The 21,995-nt window shown below is 32.5% G+C and overlaps 1 long non-coding RNA gene across 1 annotated transcript; it reads left to right on the forward strand.

Moving 5' to 3' along the window:
* The first annotated feature begins 8,896 nt into the window (after positions 1-8,896).
* LOC142219690 (uncharacterized) lies at positions 8,897-9,260 on the forward strand. Its single transcript, XR_012717707.1, has 2 exons — positions 8,897-9,010; positions 9,078-9,260. It is a non-coding gene; the product is annotated as an uncharacterized LOC142219690 (long non-coding RNA).
* Positions 9,261-21,995: the final 12,735 nt, after the last annotated feature.

Here is a 21,995-nt window from a genome sequence, read left to right on the forward strand (position 1 = left end):
AATCCTCATTTTTTCACGATTACTTTTCTTTAGTAATCCATTTTAATGAATACAAACTTTGTGCAAATTTACTTTGGGATATTCCCCATCAAGTTATAATGAAATCTGCAACAAATATGTATAATTTTATGACTTTTTTACTGATTTAGTTTTCACTTTAGTGAAAATTAGCGGCTAAACTCGAACTTAATACTCACCTTTAGTTTCGAAGGCACTTTTTTCTGGGTGTGGGTATTAAGTTCGAGTTTAGCCGCTAAAATCGTCATTTTTTCACGATTACTTTTCTTTAATAATCCATTTTAATGAATGCAAACTTTGTGAAAATTTGCTTTGGGATATTCCCCATCAAGTTATAATGAAATCTGCAATAAATATGTATAATTTTATGAATTTTTTTTAATGATTTAGTTTTCACTTTAGTGAAAGTTAGCGGCTAAACTCGAACTTAATACTCACCTATATTCATAAAACAAAACAAAAAACTTAATTTATTATTAATGTATTTTAAATTATATTTTTTTCTTGAAAAATATGAAACTTTTGATAGTATATAAGGTAACCTTTGGCCTTTATAACCGCATTTAACCTATCTGGAATAGATTTTACAAGATTTCTTGTAGTGTCAGGTAGTAAAGGGTGATTCTTTTGAGGTTAGGATTTTCATGCATTAGTATTTGACAGATCACGTGGGATTTCAGACATGGTGTCAAAGAGAAAGATGCTCAGTATGCTTTGACATTTCATCAAGAATAGACTTACGATCTGCCACAACGTCGAATTTTCAGTGAATGGGCCCTACAAAGGTTGGCAGAAAATCCGCTTTTTTATCGACAAATTTTGTTCAGCGATGAGGCTCATTTCTGGTTGAATGGCTACGTAAATAAGCAAAATTGCCGCATTTGGAGTGAAGAGCAACCAGAAGCCGTTCAAGAACTGCCCATGCATCCCGAAAAATGCACTGTTTGGTGTGGTTTGTACGCTGGTGGAATCATTGGACCGTATTTTTTCAAAGATGCTGTTGGACGCAACGTTACGGTGAATGGCGATCGCTATCGTTCGATGCTAACAAACTTTTTGTTGCCAAAAATGGAAGAACTGAACTTGGTTGACATGTGGTTTCAACAAGATGGCGCTACATGCCACACAGCTCGCGATTCTATGGCCATTTTGAGGGAAAACTTCGGAGAACAATTCATCTCAAGAAATGGACCGGTAAGTTGGCCACCAAGATCATGCGATTTGACGTCTTTAGACTATTTTTTGTGGGGCTACGTCAAGTCTAAAGTCTACAGAAATAAGCCAGCAACTATTCCAGCTTTGGAAGACAACATTTCCGAAGAAATTCGGGCTATTCCGGCCGAAATGCTCGAAAAAGTTGCCCAAAATTGGACTTTCCGAATGGACCACCTAAGACGCAGCCGCGGTCAACATTTAAATGAAATTATCTTCAAAAAGTAAATGTCATGGACCAATCTAACGTTTCAAATAAAGAACCGATGAGATTTTGCAAATTTTATGCGTTTTTTTAAAAAAAAGTTATCAAGCTCTTAACAAATCACCCTTTATTTTCTGCCATTCTTCCAAAAGCGCCTTTTTTAATCCCTCTTTGCTGGTAATTGAGTGATTGCGCACATTTCTGTCCAGCAACGCCCATAGATCCTCAATCACATTTAAATCTGGAGACTGAGCTGGAGGTGTAATTAAATGAGGGCAGTTCCAAATTAACCAGGGCTGAACTATTGCAGACTTCTGTTTGGGGTCATTATCTTGGTAGTAACGATAGCAACAATTTGTAATGCGAAGCCCCTGCCAACATTTTTTGAATTTGGGGGCGCTTCAGAGAATCCCCACTACGTCGAAAACAGTCGTATACGATATCCAAAACTCCTCGGAAAAGCGCCGTCACTATTGAGAAGTTGTACCACGACAAGTTACTACAAAAAAGTATCGCATGAGTGCAATTATTAGGAGCCCTTCTGGATACATTTAGAAGGACGCCGATAAGAGCCCCTTCAAACAATCAGACAAAGTGCATTTTAAGATAGTTGTAAAAGAATCATTGTGGTCAAATAAAACACGATTGTTTAGATGTTTATTAATTTTATGAAACATTTATAAATGCTCATAAATATAACATTTATACGACTATCACATCACATTTAACACATTTTTATGCATTAATAAGAGATTGATGTTGAGTTACAAGTTGTAAGTTAAATGTTGTAGCGTCTATCAGCCAGTACTTTTATTCCCAATGGAGGCAGCGTGTCTGGAAAAATATTTGAAAAACTATCACTTTATTCCATTTGGAAAGTCAAAAATTGTTCACCAATTTACTTTTCACAATTTTAAGCGTAATAACTATGTTTTCAGCATTTTATTTTCGTTTTTATTTAAATAAAATATAACAAGCTGGTTGCGCTTGGCGTTTCACAAAAAATAAAATGGCTCTTCTAACAGTAGTGATGGCAAAATACTTTCATGTACATTTTGTACTTTTTGATATGCTTCCCCCATCACAGTTCGCGATGGTTGTGGTGACATTTACGAGTCTGTGGTAGCGATGAGGATGAAATGGAACTTTGAAATGCTGGCAGGGGCATATTCACACTTTGGAGCAAGTTTTCTTTGAGAATATTCAGATACCCCATTTTATCCATTGTACCCTCAATAAATACTAAGTTTCCCACACCGGTAGCGGACATACAGGCCCAAACCATAACGCTACCACCTCCATGCTTCATCCCTGCCAGCATTTAAATGTTCCATTTCATCCTCATCGCAACCACAGACTCGTAAGTGACACTGCAACAATCGCCAACTGTGATAGTATTTTGCCATCACTATTCGCATGAAAGTATTTTGCATTAGCGTAGCTAGACAATTTTCCTAGGGGGGGGGGGGGCTATAGCCCCCCTAGCTAAAAGTTTATAGACTGAACTTATAGGTTCATTTATGTTTTATTTCATAAAATTGAATAAAAAATTAGACATCAAAATAACTCGACAATTAATTTATAATAAAGCAACTAAAAGTAGTTCCACACTTTTCCCAGCAAAAAAATTGTGAGTTGTTCTAAAGGCACAATTTTAAAAGCACTTCCAAAAGTGTCCTCAATTATTTTAACTACACAGGAAGTTTTTTTACTTCATTTTTTTTTGTTTTCTTTTTTTTCAAATAGTTAAAAAAAAAGAGTAAGAATAAATAAATTGGTACAAATTATTCAAATTTTGCCATAAAACTGCTAAAGCCATTATAGAAAAATCGATAATTTTGGAAATTATTCGAGGAAAAACGTTTCAAACAAGCGTCAGAATGCATTAAAAATCATAAAAACAATAAAAAAAAATATTTATTTGGGAAAATATCACAAAATTTTTTAATTTACATTCAAAACACTGAATTCGGATCTCACCTTAGGAAGTGATGCAAATTCATTGCAACGGCTGTTGAAACGGTGGACATTTGTCCTATGGCAAGCTCATATTACATTCATTGCTTCTCCGCCAATTTTGCACCACTTCTAGACCCAAAAAGAACATTTTCACCACTTTTTTGGCGACGCTTTTTCGCAGCATTATTAAGATATTAATTTATGAAAGAATAGTTTTAATATCAATTACTATTTATTTAATTAAATTGACTAAACTAAATCAATCAAAAGGTCAACCAAAGCTTTATTTCATAAATATCTGACTTCAAACATTGCCATCGGCAACTGCTAAAGTAATTCGATTGTTCATGAAAGTCTTTAGCGGAACTTTGTGCGATTGTATATACTTGTTTAATTGTTATAAAAATTAAAAAACTATTGACATTTATTGAAAAATGGAAAATCATAAATAGAGTTTCAAATTCTGGGGGGGGGGCTAAAATTTTTCTGGGGGGGGTCTAAGCCCCCTCCCCAGAGGCCTTCCTACGCTTATGGTATTTTGCCATCACTATTGTTACAAGAGCCATTTTATATTTTGTGAAACACCAAGCGCAACTGGCTTATTATAATTTATTTCAATGAAAACGAAAATAAAGTGCTGAAAACATAGTTATTACGCTTAAAATTGTAAAAAGTAAATTGGTGAACAATTTTTGACTTTCCAAATGGAATAAAGTGATAGTTTTTCAAATATTTTTCCAGACACGCTGCCTCCATTGGGAATAAAAGTACTGGCTGATAGACGCTACAACATTTAACTTACAACTTGTAACTCAACATCAATCTCTTATTAATGCATAAAAATGTGTTAAATGTGATGTGATAGTCGTATAAATGTTATATTTATGAGAATTTATAAATGTTTCATAAAATTAATAAACATATAAACAATCGTGTTTTACTTGACCACAATGATTCTTTTACAACTATCTTAAAATGCACTTTGTCTGATTGTTTGAAGGGGCTCTTATTGGCGTCCTTCTAAATGTATTCAGAAGGGCTCCTAATAATTGCACTCATGCGATACTTTTTTGTAGTAACTTGGCGTGGTACAACTTTTCAATAGTGACGGCGCTTTTCCGAGGAGTTTTGGATATCGTATACGACTGTTTTCGACGTAGTGGGGATTCTCAGAAGCGCCCCCAAATTCAAAAAATGTTGGCAGGGATAGTGGGTTTTATATTATTCTTTCTTAGCTCAGTATTTGGCTTCCTCCAAACATAAGACATTCCATTAAAACCAAAGAGATTAAATTTTGATTTATCTGCGAATATTACATCGTCCAAAAAGTTTACGCTTTTGGTAAAATGCTTACTATTCCTACATGGCGAAAACGATGTAAAAAAAAAACAAGTGAAAATGTTTTACAATTTACGACAATTTACCTATCGTAAAAATTTTCAATCAATAAAACTAGATGTCGACTCCCGTGATGCGAAAAATTTAGATTAATAATCGTGTTTTTCTTGAACACAATGATTCTTTTACAACTACCTTAAAATTCACTTTTTCTGATAGCTTGAAGAGACTCCTTATTGGTGTCGTTCTAAATTGATATAAAAAGGCGCCTATTATTGCACTGGTTAGAATGTACACCCTCACAAAAAATCGCTTCTGTAACATATACTCCCAAACATATTTTGCTTCAAGCATATACATTTTTGGGTATTGCCCAAACATTTATATGTTTGATCTCTGCCAATATATAATATGTTTGAAAGCATATTGGTCTAAACAATATATGTTTGGGTAGTCTAAGTTCCAAACATTTTGTATTTTTGCATCCAAATTCAATAATGTTGTCTTCCAAAAAACCATATGTTATTATGTGACCATATAATATGTTTGGAAGCATTTTGCACCCAAAAATATTATATGCTTAAAGAAAAATTCTCCCAAACAATATTGTGCTCAAAATTTTATTTATTTATTTATATATTTACAATCATAATGAATTATGAAAACAGGTAATATAGGTGCTAACAACATAGGTTTTCGACCTGAATGCTCAAAATTTTGTTTCTAATTGTATATTCCCTCACATCTTTCTCACTTCCACGAGCTTTTTTAGTTCTTAGCACCTTTTTCTGTAATACAAACATTGTAGAAGAAATTATTCAATTTTATGATTTTTTTTTATTTTAACTTTACCTTTTGCCGGACGGGGATTCGAACAGCGGACCACACAGTTTGTAAGGATCAAAGAAGTAGCTGATCAATTGCCCAAGGGAAAATAAAATGTTAATTTTGTAATAACAAGCAACAACCACCAACTTAATTCAATATCGCTCCCTGTTAAATAGCGCTCCAAGCTACTAAACACATATATGTTTATAGGCTATTTCTAAATTAATATATGTTTGCATCCAAGCATATTATATTTACAAACATTTTATGTCCCAAACATAATATGTTCTAACATATTAACATATATGTCCCAAACATGTTATGCTAGTTTATGAACATTATATGCTTGCACTCAAAAATATTGTGTTTAAAAATTTGTGTTCCAAACATATAATGTTTATAGCCAAACATATGAAAAACAGTCTTTTTCAACCGTGTACACGGATGAAAAAGACTGTTTTTCATATGTTCAACCGTGTACACGGATGAAAAAGATCGGCGTGGCATTCTGCATGCCCACACGTTGTAGGTTAGTCTGATATTGGTCACAACAATTTGAAAACGCTTTGCTGACAAACGTTTTGCATATGTCTGCAAATTTTCCAATTTTTTTTTTTTTTTGAGTAAAAACTTCAAAATATTATTAAAGAAAATTTAAAATACTTCAATATGACTTTGCCATGCTTTAGGATATTGAAAATAGCATGTGAAGGCAAATAACAGGTTGGCTGATAAGTCCTCGGTCTGACACATAGATGGCGTCGCTAGTATTAAATGCATACTATTTTTATATAGTACCAACCTTCAAATGATTCGTGTCAAAATTTGACGTCTGTTAGTCAAGTAGTTTGTGAGATGGAGCGTCTTTTGTGAAGCAACTTTTGCTATTGTGAAAAAAAAGGAATTTCGTGTTTTGATAAAATACTGTTTTCTGTAGGGACAAAATACGGTGGAAGGAAAAACTTGGCTTGATAATGAGTTTCCGGACTCTGCCCCAGGGAAATCAACAATAATTGGTATGCAAAATTCAAGTGTGGTGAAATGAGCACGGAGGACGGTGAACGCAGTGGACGCCCGAAAGAGGTGGTTACCGACGAAAACATCAAAAAAATCCACAAAATGATTTTGAATGATCGTAAAATGAAGTTGATCGATATAGCAGAGGCCTTAAAGATATCAAAGGAACGTGTTGGTCATATCATTCAACAATATTTGGATATGCGGAAGCTCTGTGCAAAATGGGTGCCGCGCGAGCTCACATTTGACCAAAAACAACAACGTGTTGATGATACTGAGCGGTGTTTGCAGCTGTTAACTCGTAATACATCCGAGTTTTTCCGTCGATATGTGACAATGGATGAAACATGGCTCCATCACTACACTCCTGAGTCCAATCGATAGTCGGCTGAGTGGACAGCGACCGGTGAACCGTCTCCGAAGCGTGGAAAGTCTCAAAAGTCCGCTGGCAAAGTAATGGCCTCTGTTTTTTTGGGATGCGCATTGAATAATTTTTATCGATTGTCTTGAGAAGGGTAAAACCATCAACAGTGACTATTATGGCGTTATTGGAGCGTTTGAAGGTCGAAATCGCGGCAAAACGGCCCCACATGAAGAAGAACAAGTATATACAGCAGTAATTTCGGCCTGGCCGAATCTTAAATACCCACCACCATGAACCAAATATTAGGGTTTCCTTTGAAATTTCAGGAGGGCTTGAGGACTTGAGGACACTTCCCGAAGATAAATTTAAAGATTTCACCTATGAGGACTATATCAGATTCTGGATTTATAAGAACCATTTTTGTTTGAGTTTTAGAGGAATCATTAACATCTCTTGTAAGTGTGCAAGAAAATTATAAAATAACGTCTTGATTTGAAATCTTAAATCTGTAGAAGTAAATTCTGAAAATTTTACATTGAGTTTCAAGCAATTTTCATGATCAGTGCGCCTTCTACACCCTCAAGAAGTGAAGTCGGCATTACCAAACGGACCGACAAAAACTTAATCCGATACACGTTTTTGTGAGCCTAAAATACCAGAATATTTACAATTTCAGGCAAATCAGATAAAAACTACGGTTTCTAGAAACCCAAGGAGTTAAATCGGGAGATCGTTCTTATGGGGGCTATACTAAAATATAGACCGATACTCACCGTTTTCGGCGCACCTCTTTATGGTCCTAAAATACCTCTAGATTTCCAATTTCAGGCAAATAGGATAAAAACTTCGGATTCTAGAAGCCCAAGAAGTAAAATCGGGAAATCGGGTATGGGGGCTATACCAAAATATGGACCGATACTCACCATTTTCGGCACACATCTTTATGGTCCTAAAATACCTCTGGATTTCCAATTTCAGACAAATTGGATAAAAACTACGGTTTCTATAAGCCCAAGACCCCAAATCGGGAGGTCGGTTTATATAGGGACCATACCAAAACATGGACCGATACTCACAATTTTAGGCACACGTATTTGTGGTCCTACAATACCTCTAGATTTCCAATTTCAGGTAAATTGAATAAAAATTGCGGTTTCTATAAGCCCAAGAAGTAAAATCGGGAGATCGGTCTATATGGGGGCTATACCAAAATATGGACCGATACTCACAATTTTTGGCACACGTATTTGTGGTCCTACAATACCTCTAGATTTCCAATTTCAGGTAAATTGAATAAAAACTATAAGCCCAAGAAGTCAAATAGGGAGATCGGTCTATATAAGGGCTATACCAAAACATGGACCGATACTCACCATTTTTGGTACACTTCTTTATGGTCATAAAATACCTCCAGATTTCAAATTTCAGGCAAATTGGATAAAAACTACGATTTCTATAAGCCCAAGACCCCAAATCGGGAGGTCGGTTTATATGGGGACTATATCAAAACCTGGACCGAAATAGCCCATCTCGGGAGGTCCAAATCGGGAGGTCGGTTTATATGGGGACTATATCAAAACCTGGACCGATATAGCCCATCTTCGAACTTGACCTGCCTGCAGACAAAAGACGAGTTTGTGCAAAATTTCAGCACTATTGCTTCATTATTGAAGACTGTAGCGTGATTACAACAGACAGACAGACAGACGGACATCGTTATATCGTCTTAGGTGTACTACCAAAATGGTATCAAAAAATTGGAAGGTCGTTATAATCGTTGTATCGCTCTTGAAGAGAACTATGTTCCCTGCCAGCATTTCAAAGTTCCATTTCATCTTCATCGCTACCACAGACTCGTAAATGTCACTACAACCATCCTACAGTGATGGGGGGCAGCATATCATAAAGTACAAAATGTACTTCATACATATATTTTGCCATCACTACTTTTACAAAAGCCATTTTATTTTTTGTGAAACGCCAAGCGCAACCAGCTTGTTATATTTTATTTAAATAAAAACGAAAATAAAGTTCTGAAAACATAGATTTTACGCTTAAAATTGTGAAAGGTATATTGGTGAACAATTTTTGATTTTCCAAATGGAATAAAGTGATTGTTTTTCAAATATTTTACAGACACGCTGCCTCCATCGAATAAAAACACTGGCTGATAGACGCTGCAACATGTAACTCGCTACTTGTAACTCTACCTCATCATTAATGCAAAAAATTATGTTAAATGTGATGTGATAGTGGTATAAATGTTATATTTTTAAGAATTTGTAAATAATTAATCAAATTATTAAATATCTAAACAAACGTGTTTTACTCGACCACAATGATTCTTTTACCACTATCTTAAAATGTGCTTTTTCTGATTGTTTGGAGGGTCTCTTATTAGCGTCGTTCTAAATTGATCTATAAAGGCACCTAATAATTGCACTCATGCGAAACATTTTTGTAGTAACTTGGCGTGGTACAACTTCTCAATAGTGACGGCGCTTTTCCGACGAGTTTTTGATATCGTATATGATTGTTTTCAACGTTTTGGGGATTCTCAGAAGCGCCCCCAAATTCAAAAAATGTTGGCAGGGTTGAATAATAAAAACGAATTTTGACAAAAAAAATTTGTTTTTCTTTGTTAGACCGGGGACTTATCAGCCAACCTGTTATTATGACCCTGTATGTATTTTTGAACATAGTATCGGTCTTAACATAATAAATAAAACGTTGTAAATGTTCGAATAAAAAGAAAACAAACTTACGGTCATCACAATTATTTCTAACCACCATTTTTAAACTTACCGTACAACGAACAATAAGTTCAATCGGTTATCTCCATTAAATATCATCAATAAAATGTTGGACAACATAATTTCTCACTTCACTAGATTTTGTAATAGAATTTTGATGGAACAGCTTGTCGCGGCGGCAGTGAAGATAGTGGCTGTGATATTTTTAACTACACAACCAGCTAACCACACTGCCAAAGCGCCTTAGCTGATTGAAAGGAACATATAAAGTTTTTTGTGTGTTTATATATCATATATAAATGAGCATTTTTTAAATTTAAATAAACCGCTATTTATTTTTATTAATTAAAATCTTTATTATAAATACAATTTATAATAAATATGTAATAAAAAGCAACTAGCAACATTGGCTATCGGCTTAATAAAACCGTTATTATTCTTACCACAGGGTGACATGGGTTTTTACTTACTTGTATGCGTATTGTTGTTGGCGCCATCTAATGTAGAAAACGTTATTCTTTATGCCTTTTCTCTCTTCTCATTTTATGTTTATGCTGAAAAATATGCTACAAAAGTATGTGTATCATGTGAACAATTATAAAGGGACCTGCGAACGAAATACTATGGCTAGGGGGTTTACAAACAAAACATATGTTATCGATTGCATAGTGGTGAAGCGATTATAGAAGTAATCGGTATGTGGAAGCATTGGAATAGGGTATATGTTTGGATTTGTTTAGAAAAATAAATATTAATATTATTACAAATAGTCTGTTGAACACTTCATAAATCATTGTTTATATTCCCAAAATGTTCTTGTTGTTATCGCTTTTGCTATATATATAACGAACCTAAATAGATAGTATTCCTCTCTACCTTAACAAGGTCATGCTTAAAGTGTCCTCCATTTATTTCACAAAGGAAATTTTAAATTAGCTCAAGGTCATCTTAAGGGTTGCTAGTTAGTATGTCGGTCTCGGTTTCAATGTTTTACTTGGCTTCAGAGAAATTCCTTTAAGTCTAGATGTTTTCAAAGGCAAATATTTTGTTTGGTGGTTTCCTTTCCCCATGGTTTTTGTACCTTCCTTTTTCCCATCGACAATGACCTAGTTAAAGCTTATACTTTTAAGGTCATCACCATACTTTCTGTGATTCTTATGTTTGATTGTTTTGCGTTTGCCGAGTGTAGGTGGATAAAATTTACTTGGGAAAATGTTTCAATGATAAAGACAGCAGAAGCACTACAAAGTAAGACATAAATAATAAATTGAAATGTACATATGAACGAACATATTGTGTATGACATTGACTTGGAAGGCTATTTATGCAAGGACCCAGGTACCAATGTAAAACATAATCTGATTATATAAGTGTCTATATTATAGAATTATCTCTTCAAGTAATAAACCTACACCGAAAAAAGTCAGTTGTAAAACTGATGCTAAAATGAACTAATATTTATTGCAAAAATCTTATTATGTTTTAATTCATTTTTAAAACTTTTTAAGAAATTGTCCCCAGGCCAAAGATTTTTTCTTTATTCCAGGTATGTCTCAAAAATTTTATGAACTAAATGCCAGTAAAATTTCAATGAATTATAATGTAGTTCAATTCTAACTAAAATAGAAGAAGTTTTTCGTACACTTCTCAAAAATAGTAAAAATGAACTACAACGTTATTAAAATGGGAATGATCTGGCGCTTAAGATTTGTTTTCTTTATTTTTATTCCAGGTATGTTTCAAAAAATTTTATGAACTAAATGCCAGTAAAATTTCAATGAATTATAATGTAGTTCAATTCTAACTAAAATAGAAGAAGTTTTTCGTACACTTCTCAAAAATAGTAAAAATGAACTACAACGTTATTAAAATGGGAATGATCTGGCGCTTAAGATTTGTTTTCTTTATTTTCAGTTCATTTTTTCTTTCCGAGAAAGATGCATTGCGTAAATGGTAATTAAAAATCCAAAAATGTTGGGAAATTTTCGTCAATTTAAAGAATCTCAAAATTCGTAATACAATTTAGTTCAATTTTCGCACGAGATAGTTCATTTTTCCCATGATGTAGTTTACTTTTTTTCTGTGCATGAACTATGAAATAATAGTTGAAAATTCCCGGCTTTGTCTTCTTCAAGAAATAGCATTGATTTCTATGGAATTTTCACACCTAGCGAAAAGATTATGTAAATAATATCAAATCTGCTCTCAAATCATTTTAAATTTGGAACTAACGAAAAAATTCATAAGGCCGGTAAGTACGTCTAGAGAAAATCTCCGCTACCTATAAGAAATGCTTTGTTATACATTTGCTAGCGAAAATTCCGTGAGGCGTTTTTATCGATTGTTTACATTTTGTTCCCATAAGAAATGCATAGAACTCCCTGGATCATATTTTTCTTATTGTCATATTGTCCTTATAGGTGGGTATTAAGTTCGAGTTTAGCTGCTAAAGGTGGGTATTAAGTTCGAGTTTAGCCGCTAAAACCGTCATTTTTTCACGATTACTTTTCTTTAATAATCCATTTTATGGAATACAAACTTTGTGAAAATTTGCATTGGGCTTTTCCCCATCCAGTTATAATGAAATTTGCAACAAATATGTATAATTTCATGCATTTTTCTTACTGATTTAGTTTTCACTTTAGCTATTTTAGCGGCTAAACTCGAACTTAATACTCACCTTATGGGAACAAAAAATAAACGATCGATTACAACTCCTCATGGACTTCTCGTTATTGGAAATGACAACCAGGCTAATGCGCCTTCTAGACTATAAATTTATCCGGACGACAGTGCTCGTGTCGAACATATCCGATATATTGGCCACATTATAAGTTAAGTCCGAAGGCATAATCGATACTGCTGCATGTTTATGGGATCGTTAACACATTTACCGATTATTTAGTCATCAACGAATTGTCGTATCGATTGGACACACTGTAAGATTCTTTACACAGACATTCCCTCCGGAAAAAATTATAGTCTGGCGGACGCATAAGATTCTTTACAAAACACAGACATTCCGTCCGGAAAGACTTATAGTCTGGACGACGCATTAAGCCTAGCTTATGCACATCGGAAATTTCGTTTGCACGTTAATACGGGGTAACCCCTCCTAAGTGGGCACGTCGCCTTCATTTTGCTACTTATCAAACGTATCCCAAGAAAAAAATCGAATGAGAGAAAAATATGAAATGTCGATAACAGTTCTTCCATGCATATTTAAGGTGGGTACTATATCTGGAACCGAAAATCTATCTATTTTGCCGCTTACATTTTGAATGAAATAATTTAGAAAGAATAATGTCCATACCTAATACAATTTACTGACAGTTTATCGGAGATTTAATGTTTATTTTAACTTTTTTTGTATATGGGGGGTAAATGATTCGCAATCAATGTCCTGGACCTTTGATAAAAATTGCTAAACAATGTTCATATATATTTTTGTACATTTCATTTAGAATTTCGATGGATAAATCGAGCATCATACCGACATTTAGCAAAGAAGCCCATGCCTTTCTTATAGATATTTCTTTTGTTGACCATTTTGATGGAATTCAAGCCAAAAAAATGCCATTGATATCATATGGACCCGATTGGGTGTTATCGATCTTTTACATGAAATCCCTCAATCAAATCAGCTGTTTTTAAACGGCCCTGGTTGGTTCAACAAAAGAAAATAATCGAGTAGGTTCAGCGGTTAAACTTCTAGTTTTAATGTAATAGGTACTTTTAGTTTATGTGGTATCACAATGGACTGACTAGTCTAAGTGAGCCTGACAATAAATCGGGCTGCCACTTTAACCTAACCTAACCTTTTAAATGGCCCAATTTTAATAAGCTGAAATCCTGTTAGTATATACTACTGGTAAATAATCGCTTATAGAGACTATAAGTTCAACAAATCTTCCTTTTTTCAAATTTGGGAAAATTGCCTACTTTGACTTTTTCAATTTTGCACTCTTTTCGATTTGCTTTGCTATGGTAAAGAATTTCGAGTAATCGATATGGGCTAACATCGAAGTTAGAAAAATCGATTACCACATTTGAGTCGATTAATTGATATTGGACGATGATGGCAAGACTATTTCGGGTTTATTATTAGTGGAATAGTCGATTTATAAATTCCTTTAGGACTTTCTTAAGATTTCTCGTCTAAACCACAATAATTTTTTTGAGATATTTTTATTTTATTATAGGCAATTTAAAAACATCCAAAATGCAATCGAATCGATAACATTTGTATATTTTGCTCTTTGTTGAAATTAATTAGTATTTTTTGACAAGAAATGTTGAGAAATGTTGGCTTGCCTAAGATTTTTCGTCTAAACCACATTTTATGATAGGCGATGTAAAAATGTCAAATTGCCAAAATCGATAACTTTTGTATATTTTGTTCTTTCAAGAAATTAAATAATAATTTCCGATACGACTGAATTCAAGACTTCGGCTGTTATTGGAAAATTGTCTTAGAAATCCAAATGGATTTTTGTAACTTCGATAAATGTAATTGCTTTCATTTATCATCAACTATTTCATTCAATAGAGGCCTAATTTAAATGTCAATAAATCTAAACTTTATACTGATGCTACTAATGAGAAAACAGCTGTTGATGAAAGTCCAAAAGTTTAGTATCATTGGATTTAAATGTGTGTTTCTAATTACCCTAAAATTTTTTTCGATAATTCTTTTTGTTATCGAAATACTTGTTTACAGTAGTAAGAATTATAATCGAGCGTATTGGAACACTTGATAACACTAGTTTACACAAAAAAAAAAAAACATGTACAAATTTTTAAACATTTTTTTCGAATTCAGCAGATCGAAATACATAAGAAAAGTCGACTCTCATCAAGTGTACATTTTCAGTGTATATTAGTGTAATCTATGTTTCAAAATATAAGTGCATTTATATACCTAATAAGTGTATTGTTGATACTCAGGTCCACCAAATCAATTTATCTCCCAAATGCCTTGGCTAACTACCCTTCCAGTATTTCAAGGTTCGATCGCTACCATAGGCTCTCAAGCGTCAATTGTCGTCAACTGAGATGGGAAATGTACCATAAACTTTTTAAAGTATTTTCCTATCATCATTTTGATTGTTTTTTTTTTTTGAAACACCCAGTGGAAATAGATTATTTTAAATTATTACAAAGAAAAAAATGTCCACGAAAATTTTTCCATTTAAAGCCTTATGCGCTTTACAGACTATCAGTTATTCCGGACGACGGTGCTCGTGTCGAACATATCCCATATATTGTGCACATTATAAGTTAAGTCCGAAGGCATAATCGATACTGCTGTATGATTATGGGATCGATAACACATTTACCGATTATTTAGTCATCGCCAATATGTCGTATCGATCCGACACACTGTAAGATTCTTAACAAACACCGACATTCCGTCCGGAATAACTGATATTCTGTAAAGCGCATTAATTGAGATTTAAAAAATATTTAATTATGAATTTCATTGATTCAACAAATTTTTTAATTGAAACAAAAATCTCACACAAAAATTAATAGAATCAATTAATTTTTTAATTGACTTTCAAATAATGTTTTTACTATAATTTCTGTGATTGAAGACATGTCAATTAAAAATTAATTGTATCAATTAATTTCGTGATTGAAGACAAAAAATATTTTTGTCTTCAATGTCTTTTAAATGGCCGAATTTCAATGGCTGAAATTCAATAAAGTGAAAAATATTTTTGTCTTCAATGTCTTTTTAAATGGCCGAATTTCAATATGGAATAAAGTGATTTTTTTTGATATTTTTCCAAACATACTGCCTCAATCATGGATAAAAATACTAGCTTCCAAACGCCAGTACATTAGTGTCATAAGAAAACCTAAAAAGAGCTGGATTTTGTAGCGATAGGGAAATTCTAAGTCATCTGCATTTTTTTAAATAAATTGATAATTAGTAAATATTAAAATATTTTTATAAAATCTTGTATCTATACATTTGATAGTTTCTTTTTGGATACTCTACAAGCCAATACGGCACTTTTTCGATGAGATTTAGATATTGTATGCGACTGTTTTCGACGCTGTGAGGATTCTAAGAAGTGCAGTCAAATTTAAAAATTCTTAGCATGGTATATTCAAGAGCAAATCGTATGAACAGATTTTGGGCAACCTCAAATCTATAGTTAAGGTTGATACATTATATAAACAGATCATTATTATTACATTTAGATTTTGATCTAACCAAAGAAAAAGTCCACTATATAGGTTTTGTTCCAACTGTCATTTCTAATTGTTCTGCCCATCTCAATAAACTCTATAATCGTTAAACGTAATTTCAAAAAAAAAAATGTATATATCTAATAAATTTGCTAATTTTGAAAAATATTTGATGTGTGAACAGAGCTAATATTTGATATGAATCGCCTTGTAATACACAGCACATACCATTTCATTTGAGGGCCTGTTTTGTATATGTTATTTAAAAATTTTAAAATACAATTAATTATAAAATTGACCACCCAACTTTGAGGACATAATTTCACAATTTCCAAATTTTTGAATTTCCATCCTTTATTTCTGCGTTATTTCTTCAAGTCATGGCCTATGATGTGGCAACCCTGAAGACTATCAAATGTTGGGGTTCTTAGTTTTTTTTTTTGTGATTTTCATTCAATGAGGGGTGTCAACCTATTGCCTCTAACAAAATATTTTGTGGTTAACCATTTCAAAGAGTTTTATGGCGCATATATAATATGAACAAATATTCACATTTTGTGTGTACATAAAAATTATAAATAAATCTATTAATAAAACACCAAGAAATAAAATTGTTTTGTTTGTAGAAATTCTTTATTAAAATGTTTTTTTTATGCCTTTTTTTCAAATCTTAAAATAGTTAAGGTAATAGAAAAACTAAGGAGAAAAAATAAAAATATTTTAGTAACTATAGAATATAGAAATAACTATATTAAAACTTAAATCAAACTTGCCTGGTCTTATATTAAATTATGGTAAATTTTTAACACTAAATCTCACTTGAAGAAAAATTGCATATTTTGTTGATTGAAAGATTTTTTTTTTAAATATATACAAACAAAATGGTTGTATTTGTATAAATAAAATATATTTTAGTTTTCTTTTTTTTTTAAATCAAACCAGAAGATTGATCGTAATGGCGTGTCGTACCAGATAGTGCATTTACAAACTACTTAAAAACCCAGTGCAAATGTCACCCCTGATACGAACTCCAAAACAAAGGATAAAGAAAATTGAATTGAATTGAAAACAAACTGTAACTGAAGACGAACGAAACGAATTCTAAAAACAAACAACAAAGTCAAAGGACGAGTTTTTCTGCCATCTGTTGCGATATGAATTTGCAAGAGTAAAAAGATTTTTTTTTGCAATGTTGATTGTCGATCCACCCTATTGAATAACTCATCCTATGGTGTGGTGGGTTTTAGGGTCGAGCTAACAGCTATTCTGACGATCGTTTCAGGTGTGGTGGGTTTTAGTTTTAGGATCGAGCTAACAGCTATTCTAACGATCGTTTGAGGCCATATAGAATTCGAAGTGTTTGTGACATACGGGGTATCTGTGGTATCTGTTTTAATTTGACAAAAATTCAACGAAATATTTTTTTATAAAAACAAAAACCGAAAATTAAAAAAAAAATAAAAAAGTCAAATAAAAAGTTCCGTAATTATTAAAAAAATATTTGACAGTAAGTGACACATTGCTTTTTTTTATAAAATTGCTTAATCTAATGCATTAGAAATGAACCCTGCTTTATCAACATTTTTCCATTTTTTTAAAAAATATAGGCTATAGGTTTGATTATGTCTTCTAGCTATAATTGCCGCATCGGTAAAAATTTATATAAAAACTAAAATGATTCAAAAACTAAAGGTAAAAAGATAACAAATATCAGAAAAACAATAATAAAAAAACAACCTCATTTACAAAAGCTGATTCGGTCAAGTGGACAAATTGCTGGTAATATGGAATTACCAGTGATGTGTGTTATAGATTTCATCGATTATGAGGATGACAGTGATTTGAAAAGATTACAGAGTTACCAGAGTGTTCGACTAATATCGTAGCAAATCCTATGCATATATAGGGGAAAAAGTTATGAGAAAATTCTGAATGCTGTTGTTATCGGCGGTATGAAAATGGGCCCCAGGAACACAAATGAAACAGTGCAGAAATTTTGGGGCAATGCTTCATAATGCTAATGAGCCCCAAAAATATGTAACTGAAGCATGAAAATCAATTCCAAAATAAAATTAGGGTACATTTTCACATTTGAAATAAAGGACAGTGTGAAAATGGACCCTAACTGATTGAAGTTTTAAGAAAACAATTACATATCTGTTACTGAGTACGAATGTTTTGGGAATCGTGTTAGCCAAACAAAAGTGTGTATAGTTGCCACCATTGTCAAATCTCAAAAAGCGAAAATAGATCCCACTTGAAAACGAACCAAATCCCAAATGGAACCTAACTGATTGAAGTTTTAAGAAAAAATTACAAACAAAAGTTTGTATAGTTACCACCATTGTCAAATCTCAAAAAACATTTATTTTCGCTTTTGAAAACGAACCAAATCCCAAAAAGGAAATTGGGGTTCATTTCCAATTGAAATAATGGGGTTTATTTTCATAATATAAACTAGCCCCAAAAATAAAATAAAGTTATTCCCCAAAAAAGATAAACATTTTGGTATTGTTTCACGGGGTCCATTTTCATGTTATCGATCTTTAGAATTTACCTGGATAGGCAAAATTTTGCTGGACTAAAATTTCGTTTAAGAGAATAGAAAATTTTTTGTGTCATTACTAGTAACCATAAAAATCGTAGAGACACTTGCTAGTGAAATTTATGCTATGACGATGTTATCGGTTGTTTTGCATTTCTCCCCTTAATATAACCATGAACAAACTTCCTTAACGGCATGCAACAGGATTTTTCGCTGCAGCCGTATGTTATCATTAAGAAAAGTAAAGTAAATTTGGGAAATTCATTCCCAATTATTTTAAATAAATTTCTCTGTGTCGATAAGTATCTGTAAATTTCTCTGTGAATACTGACAATATATTTTATCGAAACTCGCATTTTCGCAGCATATGCATACGGGGCTTAAACACACAAAATGTAAATTTTGAAAATCACGACTTAAGGCACAAAATGTATATTTGGTAATTCATTCCCAATCATTGTAAATAAATGTCTCTGTGTCGATAACTATTTGTAATTTGTTTTTTGTGAATACTGACAATTCATTTTATCGACATTTGGATTTTCGCAGCATATGCATACGGGGCTTAAAACACAAAATGTAAATTTTGAAAATCAGGTATAAAATGTAGATCTTTGCAATCGAAAATTCCGACAATAGTACAGAGTTTAATGGGAAAAATCCCAAATAATCAAAATAAATCTCTTTTAGGTGATAACTATTTATTTTCGCATACAGCCCAGAATGAAAACCTAGCGAAATTTCCCATAAGAAATTCATAACCATAATTGCCATCGAAAATTGTTGAAATTGAAATTGTACCCATAAGAAATACATAGCAAACCTGCATTATCGGCTCTCAATGTTCCATTCTATCTATATAGGTTAGGTTGTATCAGGCTCACTTAGACTATTCAGTCCATTGTGATACCACATTGGTGAACTTCTCTCTTATCACTGAGTGCTGCCCGATTCCATGTTAAGCTCAATGACAAGAGACCTCCTTTTTATAGCCGAGTCCGAACGGCGTTCCACATTGCAGTGAAACCACTTAGAGAAGCTTTGAGACCCTCAGAAATGTCACCAGCATTACTGAGGTATGATAATCCACCGCTGAAAAACTTTTTTGTGTTCGGTCGAAGCAGGAATCGAACCCACGACATTGTGTACGGAAGGCGGGCATGCTAACCATTGCACCACGGAAATTCCTTTTAAATGCCAATAATACAGTTTTATCTTATAATTATTAGGTGACAAATTGCATATGGTCGATAATAACGGCTCAAGATATTGTCGCTATTCCCTCTTATCATTGAATGCTGCCCGATTCCATGTTAAGCTCAATGACAAGGGACCTCCTTTTTATAGCCGAGACCGAACGGCGTTCCACATTGCAGTGAAACTACTTAGAGAAGCTTTGAGACTCTCAGAAATGTCATCAGCATTACTGAGGTGGGATAATCCACCGCTGAAAAACTTTTTGGTGTTCGGTCGAAGCAGGAATCGAACCCACGACCTTGTGTACGCAAGGCGGGCATGCTAACCATTGCACCACGGAAATTCCTTTTGAATGCCAATAATACAGTTTTATCGTATAATTATTAGGTGACAAATTGGAAATGGTCGATAATAACGGCTCTATTTGGGTTATAGAAAAAATTCTTTCCAAATATTCTAAAGCAAAGCCGAAAACTGTTTTTGCATGTTATGTATTTTTAAGGTAGTGAAATATACTAGCAAATATTTCCTTTCTACACAGAAAAAAATTTCACAAAAAATTTTCCAATTTTCCAAAATCTTAATTGAGTTTTAAAAAATATTCAATTAAAAATTTAATTGATTCAACAAATTTTTTAATTGAAACAAAAATCAACCACACAAATTAATAGTATCAATTAATTTTTTAATTGACTGTCAATTAATTTTTTAATTGATACTATCATTTCTCAGATTGAAGACATTTCAATTAAAAAATTAATTGGATCAATTAATTTCGTGATTGAATCAGAAAAAATTTTTTTTGTGTGTATGTCATTAATAAAGTTCTCCAACATTTTTTTATTGCAGCATAACGGAAACGATCGATAAACACATGTCACTAAAAAAAATAACTACAATTTTGTTTAAAAATCTATTAGAAAATTTAACATTTTTTATATTTATTTTATAATCTCACTAAAAAAATAACTAAAATTTTATCTAAAAATAGGCTGGTAACTAAAAATTTAACATTTTTAAAATTTATTTTATAAAAAAATTATCAGTAAATGTTTCTTTGTATTTGAAGACACAAAGAAACATTTTTTATTTGAAGACTATTTGATACTATAATAAAACATATTTTTTTATCAGTAAATGGACTTTGTCATTTGAATAATGAGATAAAAAAAAGAATTATCATTTTCCAATAGTCTAGCGTAAACATAAATAAGTTGCTTCAAACTTCTCTAACCATAACCATGTTAATTGGCCTACAAGTTGATGGTCGATAAGACAAAATTAATGTTGTTGTTCTACTTAAAAAAAAAATGATCAAACATTGAAAACTAAAAAAAAATTATCAGTATATGTTCAATTTGTTGACACATATTATTATAGAAATAAAATAGCCCCATAAATGTCATAACATCTAAAGAGCAACGTGGTCATTGGGCATTAAGGGGATGGCTGGTAACCAAATACTATGAAATATCCATCAAATATGATATTATTCAAGTAAAGTGAACATTTGTATTGTTAATCAATAGCAATTCTTAATCAAAAAATTTAAACAAGTGCGCCACCACTATTTCTTATCAGAATACGTAAAACTCTTTTTTTTTCACACTTTGCGCCATACTAGGTAGTAGAGGGATCGTATACACGATAATATTGATAATAAATTATGATAACAAAATAACTATTATTTATGGAATATGCCATAGAGGTGCTATATAGCCTAACAATCATTGTTTGTAACAACGTGGTGTTTAATGGTTTTCTTTTGAAAACCGAAAATGCATTAATTTATTTCGTTTCTATTGCCTTTAATAGATGAAAGAAAATGTTTCTCTTTCGGACTGATGAATAATGCGGCAGGTGTGCTTGAATGATTTTAGTGCAAGTTTTTTAGGTTACTTGGCGCTATCATCATCGTGTTATGAGTATTAGAGCATTTCCTTGGGTTGAATGTTTTAATAAGTGTGTTCAAAGTATTTCATCAAATCACGCCATTTTCTTATGCTCCAAATAAATGGACAAATATATGGAAGAGAAATTTTTGTGATTTATTAAAGATGCTAATAAAGAAAATATTTTAGGCATAAATCTTTGAGAATGTACACTAAACAAAAAAAAAATATTTACACAATAAATTATTATTAGGGAAATATATCTTTAATAAAATGAGTTTGAAATGCATTCGAAATTTTTTTTATGAATGTCAATAATAATGACTACACTTTTCTTTCATGTAGCCTGTAATGGAATTTTCTTTTCTAGGGTCACATAGTTTATGTGTCCAATTACTCTCGAAATTATATAAGCTACAAAGCCATAACCACAATTAAGAGAACCATGTAAAAATAATCGTTTTAC

Source organism: Haematobia irritans, chromosome 1, assembly GCF_050003625.1.
Source record: "Haematobia irritans isolate KBUSLIRL chromosome 1, ASM5000362v1, whole genome shotgun sequence".
Classification (NCBI taxonomy): Eukaryota; Metazoa; Arthropoda; class Insecta; order Diptera; family Muscidae; genus Haematobia; species Haematobia irritans.